The sequence below is a fragment of the Bufo gargarizans genome, chromosome 4, assembly GCF_014858855.1.
Source record: "Bufo gargarizans isolate SCDJY-AF-19 chromosome 4, ASM1485885v1, whole genome shotgun sequence".
Lineage (NCBI taxonomy): Eukaryota > Metazoa > Chordata > Amphibia > Anura > Bufonidae > Bufo > Bufo gargarizans.
Genome location: NC_058083.1, coordinates 533,218,866 through 533,227,887, shown reverse-complemented (window position 1 = coordinate 533,227,887; position 9,022 = coordinate 533,218,866). Strand labels below are relative to the sequence as shown.

The 9,022-nt window shown below is 40.3% G+C and overlaps 2 protein-coding genes across 3 annotated transcripts in view; one reads left to right on the top strand and one right to left on the bottom strand.

The window, feature by feature from the left end:
- The window catches only part of LOC122934762 (gastrula zinc finger protein XlCGF57.1-like), a 956,305-nt gene that overhangs the window by 695,752 nt on the left and 251,531 nt on the right, over window positions 1–9,022 (top strand). The window lies entirely within an intron of this gene.
- LOC122934783 (zinc finger protein OZF-like) overlaps window positions 1–9,022 on the bottom strand; it is a 493,591-nt gene that overhangs the window by 256,382 nt on the left and 228,187 nt on the right. The window lies entirely within an intron of this gene.

Here is a 9,022-nt window from a genome sequence, read left to right as displayed (position 1 = left end):
TCCCCCAGCAGCAGTGGAGTATACTCTCTCTCTCTATACGCTCTTCTTATTATTATTGGCCACACATAATTCCTGGATTCATATAAGATTTCATTAAGGTTTGGATATCCACTTGGCAATTGACAGTCAAGGTAGATAAAGGAAAGTTTTGCTGTAGAGATGTAAATCATAAAATAACAGCACAATCATAGACTAAAAGCTTCTAAGGAAGAATACTGACAAATGTTTAGGAGGCCTGACTTTAGTAAATTATCCCATTGACTTACTAGTTAGTTACATAATCTTGATGCATTTTCAAAATATTAGTGCAGGCTGTTCGAGATTTAGGTCACCACAAAGGACAAGAGCATAAAGGGATTGGGTCACGAAAAATATTCTAGATTTTTAGAACCAGCACGTGGATCTGAATAGTTTTGTAATTGCATGTAATTAAATTGTAGTATAGTCAGTGAGTTCTTCAATACAAGCTATCTCTATAGCGCCACCTGCTGTTTGTTCTTTTCCTTATTTCTCTGTTCACCTCATTGAGGTGGTCGCATGTGCTCAGTTTAGATTTTCAGCTGTCACCAGACATATCTTCTGTTAGAAGGTGGAACAGTTACAGGGAAAGAGCTGCAGCAAAAAGGACATGACCCCTGTGTTGCCAGCCTGAAATAAATCTAGCAGAGCAATTAGAGCAATGATTGGGGAGATCTCTGGATCCACGTGAGGTACAGTGCTGTCATGTATAATATGATCTCTTATTTTAATATTTTACATCAATCCAGGCATAAACCCTTTTAGTAGGAAATACACTTAAATTTCCAGATGCAATAAAAGACTTCTTTATTTCTTTTCTGTCAAAAGTACAACAATAACCTAATCTAATAATCTAACTGGAGGTGATGAGCACAGCGTCTACTCCAGGATAGGATCAGGTCATTTTATGCCTTATATGATGTGTAAAATACTTGGCTGAATGTTGATCCTATCTGATCACCACTTGAGGAGATCCTTCTCCTTTTAGAGCAGATTTGTTCTGGTCTTCTAGGGGTTTTGACCTTCCCCTGGATATAAGATAAACTTGTGTTCTGTTTTCTTTATTTCTCATGTCTTTCATCTTACAGGACAGTTCTGGAGGAACAATGATCGGCTTAGAAAACCCTGTATCAATGTCAGTGAAAGGTAAGAGTCTTTTAGAAATCGTGAATAATGGAAATTTTTGATACAAACTGATCATAGGGCCAATTTTCCAGGATGAGAGTTTGTAGAAACCCTTGTTCACAATAATTAGTCGTATAAAGATACCCGATGAATGGACAAATACTTGCTCCTCAGGTGATGATGTCTTTTGGTCGTCATCAAAACGTAAAATTTCTTGACAGCAGATTGTGCAGTATAAGCTGGGATCTGCTGCCCAGAAACCGTGATTCTCTGTAGACAAGCTATCGAAGTAGACATCGCTTGTCTCAATGCATCTGTATGTAAATGCAGCTTCATCTCTGCTAATGGTCATTATTGTGAATGCTTCTTTATTCCCAATAATTGCCTAAAAACATCGGTCCGTGTTATAGGACCTAAAGTCCAGAGAAATGTTCTCCTCATCGTCATTAATATTACTGCTACTAGATTTAGTAGGATCCAACCTGCAGCTGACACAAACAAGAAGAGAAATAGCTAATGAGCTGAGTGTGATGTTCATGATTAGGGATGAGCGAATCGACTTTGGATGAAACATCCAAAGTCGATTCGCTCCTCTCTATTCATGATGCTTGGGAGAAAATAATTCATGAGCACTTTGCATCCCCGTTACCCCTAATGGTAATATATTACATGTATTTTGTACTAACTAAAACCAGATACTCATACTTCCATATTTTCTAGATTTGTATTTCTTATTTGGTCTTGCCTGAGCTGCTGCTCAATCTTGTTATGAGCAGTTCAGCAGCCACTTGGCAACCTGTTGATGGCACATTGACATTCAGAGGAGACTGTTGTGGGCCTGCTCTGTGACCTGTTCATTAGGAAATATTATACTCTGTGGTCTGAATAGAAGCACCTGTTGTTATCTCGACAAAGCGATTATATTCTGGGACCTTTGCAGACAAAGAACTCCTGAAAGCCATGATATTTCCTTTGATCTTTTTGATCTTTTATTTTTTAATACAAGTACGTGAAATACTGAAATTGTACATAATCCTGTTTTCTTACATGTCCTATTTACTATATATTTCTCGTCTTGCTATTGTTGTTCAATAAAGATTGATTGGTTCTTGTTAGACATCAGAGAACTCACACAGGAGAGAAGCCATATTCATGTTGAGAACGTGGGAAAAGCTTTAGTCAGAAATCTTGTGAGCCATCTAAGAATCCACTTAGGGGAGAAACCATATTCATGTTCAGAATGTGGAAATGTTTTATACATCAATCAGGGCTTATTCAGCATCAGAGAACTCACACAGGGGGAGAAGCCAGTTTAATGTTTAGATCAGGCATGCTCAACCTGCGGCCTCTCCAGCTGTTGCAAAACTACAACTCCCAGCCCGCCCAACAGCCTACAGCTATCAGCCTACAGCAGGGCATTGTGGAAGCTGGAAGGCCACAGGTTGAGCATGCCTGGTTTAGACTGTAGGAAATGTGACAGATTTGGAGCTTCATTGTAGGACCTGCTGCCTAATGATGCCTTCTGATGTAGAACTTAACCCCTTGAGGATCAGAGTTGTATTAGTATGGTACAGATAGGAGTACTCAGAAGACCTGCACTAAACTATTGTGGCGTTCTGATCGCATGGACACTGCCATTATGCCCACAATAGTAGTAATACACAGCCATTATCCTGCTTGAACAACATAGATCACTGTTTAACCCTCTATCTGCTGTTATCACAGCTGATTAATACATTGAGGGGGGAGAACAAAGAGGCATCTCCATTTGACTTCATTCACACTTCATTGTGGAAATACTGAAGCAAAGCCGTCATCTCACTGGTCAGGATTACAGAACATACTGCTTATTCTTGTAGTCAATTTTCCATCAGTAGAAGAATAGGGTTTCATTAATGTAAAGGGGTTATCCGGTAATAAATAACGATGACCTATCCACAGGATTGGTCATCAATCTCAGATCAGCCGACAATCCATAAGCGCCTCTTCCTAGGCCATATGACATCACCGTACATCAGTCACGTGGCCTAGTTGGAGCTCTGCCCCATTGAAGTGAATTGGGCTGGGCTGCAGTACCAAGCACCGCCACTGTACTATACACAGCGCTGTGCTTGGGAGAGATGTCAGGAGCCGGCTATGCTCACCTGGTGAGAGTGGCAGTTCTCCATAACAGCTGATTGGCGGAGGTGCCGGATCCCTGCCTATCTGATAATGATGACCTATCCTGAGGATAGGTCATCATTATATATTGCTGGATAACACCATGTAAATAAATTCGGCCCCTTCCACATGATAATTAAAAGGAACTCTCTGGCACCATATGCACCTATTAAATGTAGACTAAAGAAGATGCAGGCAGTGGAGAAGCTGTATGTGGTCCTGAGGGGAACATACTCTATAAACCCTCCCAATGTGTCTATTGCTGATCAAGGTGGTGTCATTGTGGCCATAATCAGCTGGAGTCACAACCACTTGTACTGGAAGTGATTTATCAGCGGCTACTGGAGATGTAGATATGATCCACAGAGCTGAAGATGAAGGAAATCCTGCAATTGGGAAAAAATGATTATCAGATTTTTATTAACATTTGTCATAATATAAGACAACCCCCCCCCTCCCCCCTCCCGCCAAGCCTCCTGTGTAAAAGAAGCATACTAAAGCTAATTCAAGAACACCAGGTAATGAAAGGTGAGAAAATGCTATATAGAAAGTAGGGTTGTTTCGGGAATCGAAATATCGATACCCAATCAATACTGTTGTCCCGGTAATATCGGGGGACCACAGCAGACGAATGGGGGGGGGGGGGGGTTGAAAAAAGAAATACACCTATGGCATCAGTGGGGGCTGCCCTACAAAGTAATAACATAAATAGCCTATGTCAAAACAGATGAAAGGTCCTCTTTAACCGTTAGTACAGTAGGCAGGTGCCGGCAGCAGAATCACATAGCCGGCACCCTGACAGGTAGCTGCGATCAGTGGCAGTTAACCCCTCAAGTGCGGCAACTGAGGAGTTAACTGCCGCTGATCTGCTGCTGGCACCCGCCTCCTGTATCATAGGTTATAATTGGTGGCGCAGTGCGCCCCCCCTTAACCCCCACCAGTATTAAAATCATTGGTGGCAGTGGCCATAGTGTCCATTCCGCTTCTCATTAGTGGCAGCTTCTAATCGGAGCCCCAGCAGTGTAATCCCGGTGCTCCGATCGGTTACCATGGCAGCCAGGACGCTACTAATCCACTGGCTGCCATGGTACTATGCACAGGGCAGCAGGGAGAGTGTAAGATCCTATTCACCCTAATAGAGCTCTATCAGGGTGAATAGGATAAGAGATGAAAAGATCCCAGGTTCTAGTCCCTAAGGGGGAAATGGTTATGAAATAAAAAGTAAAAAGAAAAATGACCCCCTTTCCCAATTTTACATATAAAATATATAAACAATAAATAAATAAACATTTCACATATTGCCACGTCTGAAAAGTCCAAACTAATAAAATATAAAAAAAATCTCCTATGCAGTGAACATTCAGAACAGAAAAAATAAATAAAAAAAATGTGCAATTTGCCATATTTTTAAATGCGGAATGCACGTGGATTTTTGTGTGTTTAATTTTTTTCATATGGTATCGAGTATCAGCAACAACCCTAAAGTGTAAAAAGTTTTCACCACCAGGCATCATATAAACAAATTACGCTCTCCTCACAGCCATCCCAGTGCGAGCCAAAATGTAATCAGCCATTGCAGAGTACAGATAATTTGGCAAGGTGTTCACCAGTCAGTCCTGAATAATAAATCCAGGCAGGCCATTGAGAGGAAACTTTAATTGCTCCTCTTTTGTGGTATATCCCGTTCTCTAAGCGTATCAGGTGATTAACCTTACGTTTTATCTCCAGGAGAGGAGGTGCAGTAGGTACTAGCCAGGGTGAGGCAGTATTCTAGTTTGATATAGGATTTTAGCAAGAATATTTTTATTTTTGATAGACGTCCAAGAGAGATGTCTCTGTCTGAGAAAACCTTTACAGATGTAGTAAGGATCATTTTTCACCTCCGATCTGTCATATCTTTGAAGTTTTCTGAACTTCACGTAATTTCTTGTCCTGAGTTACAAGCCACTACAATGGAACCGACAAATTCTAGGATCCAGTATGCCTATGAATGTGTTTTTTATTTTGTGGATTGTTAACGTAATTCCTTTGAAGATTCCAAATTTCAAATTCTGACTCTTCAAATTGCATAAATGGTTTGTGAAATTTCTCATACCCAATTCAAAGAACAGAAATATATGAAAGAAAGCATTTTGGTGTCCATGATGAAGGGTCCTTCTTTTTTTGGCTGGAGAGGCTCACGATGTTCAGTTGAGTTTTCCTCTGCACTGATTATCCCATTTTCTTCCTATGGGATAATAATCTTGTAATCTATTCAGAGCAATTTTTCCATATTGTTCATTATAGTTCCATATTTTAGTTCTGTCTCTTAAAATTACCTAATTGGTTTGTGAAATTCCTTATAATCAATGCACTGAACAGATTATATGAAAGAAAGTGTTAGGGCTTCCATGATGAAGGTTCCTTTCTTTTAGTTGGAGAAACGTAGATTGTGGAATTGAGTTTTCCTCTTCAGTGATTGTCCTGTTCTGTTCTTATGGGATAATGATTTTATAACAGCGATCATTCCATATTGTTTATAATATTTCCAGTTTTTAGATATAATGTATATCTTGAGGTCAGGTTTCTTAAAGAATATATAAAAATAAATGTCCTAATAACTGTGGTAAATTTATAGTAATTGTGGCTAGAGGCCGATTATAACAGAGAACTGACTAGCCAGATATATCCATAGGAGGAAAGGGTCCATACAGGTGCTAAGGACTTGCCGTTTGTCTTTATAGGATACTTGTACAACAAAAGGAGAATCCCAATATCAAAGCAACCCTCCTCTTCAAGAGAAAATTCACATTGACTGGGAGAGAACAGAACACTTAAATGGTGCCCTGCTTTGCATATTTTCAGTTGAAGATTTGCTAATTCACAGAAACTTCTTCTGCCATTGAAGATGGCCGCACTACTTCTCATACTGTCTGTTGCACACTCTGCATTAGTAGCCCAGGACATTTCCTATTTGTCCAGCCCTGCTCTTGGTTTGGTCAACACTGTTCATGTGAGCACTACTGGCCAATCCAGGGGCAACAGGAAGTGTCTTGTGCTACTAAATGTGTGGTATGCATCATGTAGTCTGAGAAGCAGTGATGGAATTGATGGATCTGCAGCTAAAGAGTTGAAAAGGAGGGCACCATGTAAGTGTTCTGTTCATTTCCCACTTAATGTTAATTTGTTTTGAACCAGAGAGTCACTTTAATAAGGAAATTTGTTTTGCAATTTAGCATGTATAAGAGTAGGTCTAGGTAATGTCCGGAAATGACACAGGCCCCATGAAATTGCAGTAGGTGGTCACACAAGCTTTAGCTAATCCTAGGAGTGGACCCTCTCAGCCACAATCTAATTGGCACTGGTAAAGATAAGTGAAAACCTGGTGTTCATTCCTTAATAATGTTCCCTAAAGTGTGAAAATTTTGTTAAACATATGAGTAACATAGAGCATATGTTTGGGCCATACAGTGGGCATACAGTACAGACCAAAAGTTTGGACACATCTTCTCATTCAAAGAGTTTTCTTTATTTTCATGACTATGAAAATTGTAGATTCACACTGAAGGCATCAAAACTATGAATTAACACATGTGAAATTATATACATAACAAAAACGTGTGAAACAACTGAAAATATGTCATATTCTAGGTTCTTCAAAGTAGCCACCTTTTGCTTTGATTACTGCTTTGCACACTCTTGGCATTCTCTTGATGAGCTTCAAGAGGTAGTCACCTGAAATGGTTTTCACTTCACAGGTGTGCCCTGTCAGGTTTAATAAGTGGGATTTCTTGCCTTATAAATGGGGTTGGGACCATCAGTTGCGTTGTGGAGAAGTCAGGTGGATACACAGCTGATAGTCCTACTGAATAGACTGTTAGAATTTGTATTATGGCAAGAAAAAAGCAGCTAAGTAAAGAAAAACGAGTGGCCATCATTACTTTAAGAAATTAAGGTCAGTCAGTCCGAAAAATTGGGAAAACTTTGAAAGTGTCCCCAAGTGCAGTCACAAAAACCATCAAGCGCTACAAAGAAACTGGCTCACATGCGGACCGCCCCAGGAAAGGAAGACCAAGAGTCACCTCTGCTGCGGAGGATAAGTTCATCCGAGTCACCAGCCTCAGAAATCGCAGGTTAACAGCAGCTCAGATTAGAGACCAGGTCAATGCCACACAGAGTTCTAGCAGCAGACACATCTCTAGAACAACTGTTAAGAGGAGACTGTGTGAATCAGGCCTTCATGGTAGAATATCTGCTAGGAAACCACTGCTAAGGACAGGCAGCAAGCAGAAGAGACTTGTTTGGGCTAAAGAACACAAGGAATGGACATTAGACCAGTGGAAATCTGTGCTTTGGTCTGATGATTCCAAATTTGAGATCTTTGGTTCCAACCACCGTGTCTTTGTGCGACGCAGAAAAGGTGAACGGATGGACTCTACATGCCTGGTTCCCACCGTGAAGCATGGAGGAGGAGGTGTGATGTTGTGGGGGTGCTTTGCTGGTGACACTGTTGGGGATTTATTCAAAATTGAAGGCATACTGAACCAGCATGGCTACCTCAGCATCTTGCAGTGGCATGCTATTCCATCCGGTTTGCGTTTAGTTGGACCAGCATTTATTTTTCAACAGGACAATGACCCCAAACACACGTCCAGGCTGTGTAAGGGCTATTTGGCCATGAAGGAGAGTGATGGGGTGCTGCGCCAGATGACCTGGCCTCCACAGTCACCGGACCTGAACCTAATCGAGATGGTTTGGGGTGAGCTGGACCGCAGAGTGAAGGCAAAAGGGCCAACAAGTGCTAAGCATCTCTGGGAACTCCTTCAAGACTGTTAGAAGACCATTTCAGGTGACTACCTCTTGAGGCTCATCAAGAGAATGACAAGAGTGTACAAAGCAGTAATCAAAGCAAAAGGTGGCTACTTTGAAGAACCTAGAATATGACATATTTTCAGTTGTTTCACACTTTTTTGTTATGTATATAATTCCACATGTGTTAATTCATAGTTTTGATGCCTTCAGTGTGAATCTACAATTTTCATAGTCATGAAAATAAAGAAAACTCTTTGAATGAGAAGGTGTGTCCAAACTTTTGGTCTGTACTGTATACTCTGGATAGGAACACCTTTCACTATCTCTACAAGGGATTAAATTCTGGGAACTTTGCAGACTAAGAACTCCTGAAAACGTTATACAAGTAAATGTGATTCTACTTGCTAAATTGTACATTATGCTGTATTATTACATTTCCGATTTACTTTGTTTCCTGATCCTGGCTTACTATTGTTTTAGTAAACCTTAAATGATTAATGCAAAATCATTTGCTTTGGGAAAATAAGAAAATTTTGTTTAATTTTCTAGGTGAAGACGGGTTGAGCAGCTCTCATGGATACTTCAATTTATCTTCCTACCATGAAGTAGAAGATAACAATACCACACAAGCTAATTCAATAACTCCTAATGTACCCTCAGTCTTTCAAAGCAAAGAATTATCCACCGACACCACTGGTCACAAGAAACCTTCATCTAATCAATCACTGATTGGCAGAAAAAGAGCTAAACAGAAACGTGGAAAAATATTTCCTCGTGAGAAACGTTTAAAAAAGGATAGTAATCTGTCTTTGCATGAGAGAAATCACAGAAACAAAAGCTCATTTTCATGCTCTGAATGTGGGAAATCTTTTACCAGGAAATTTATTCTAGTTGTACATCAGAGGACTCACACAGGAGAGAAGCCTTA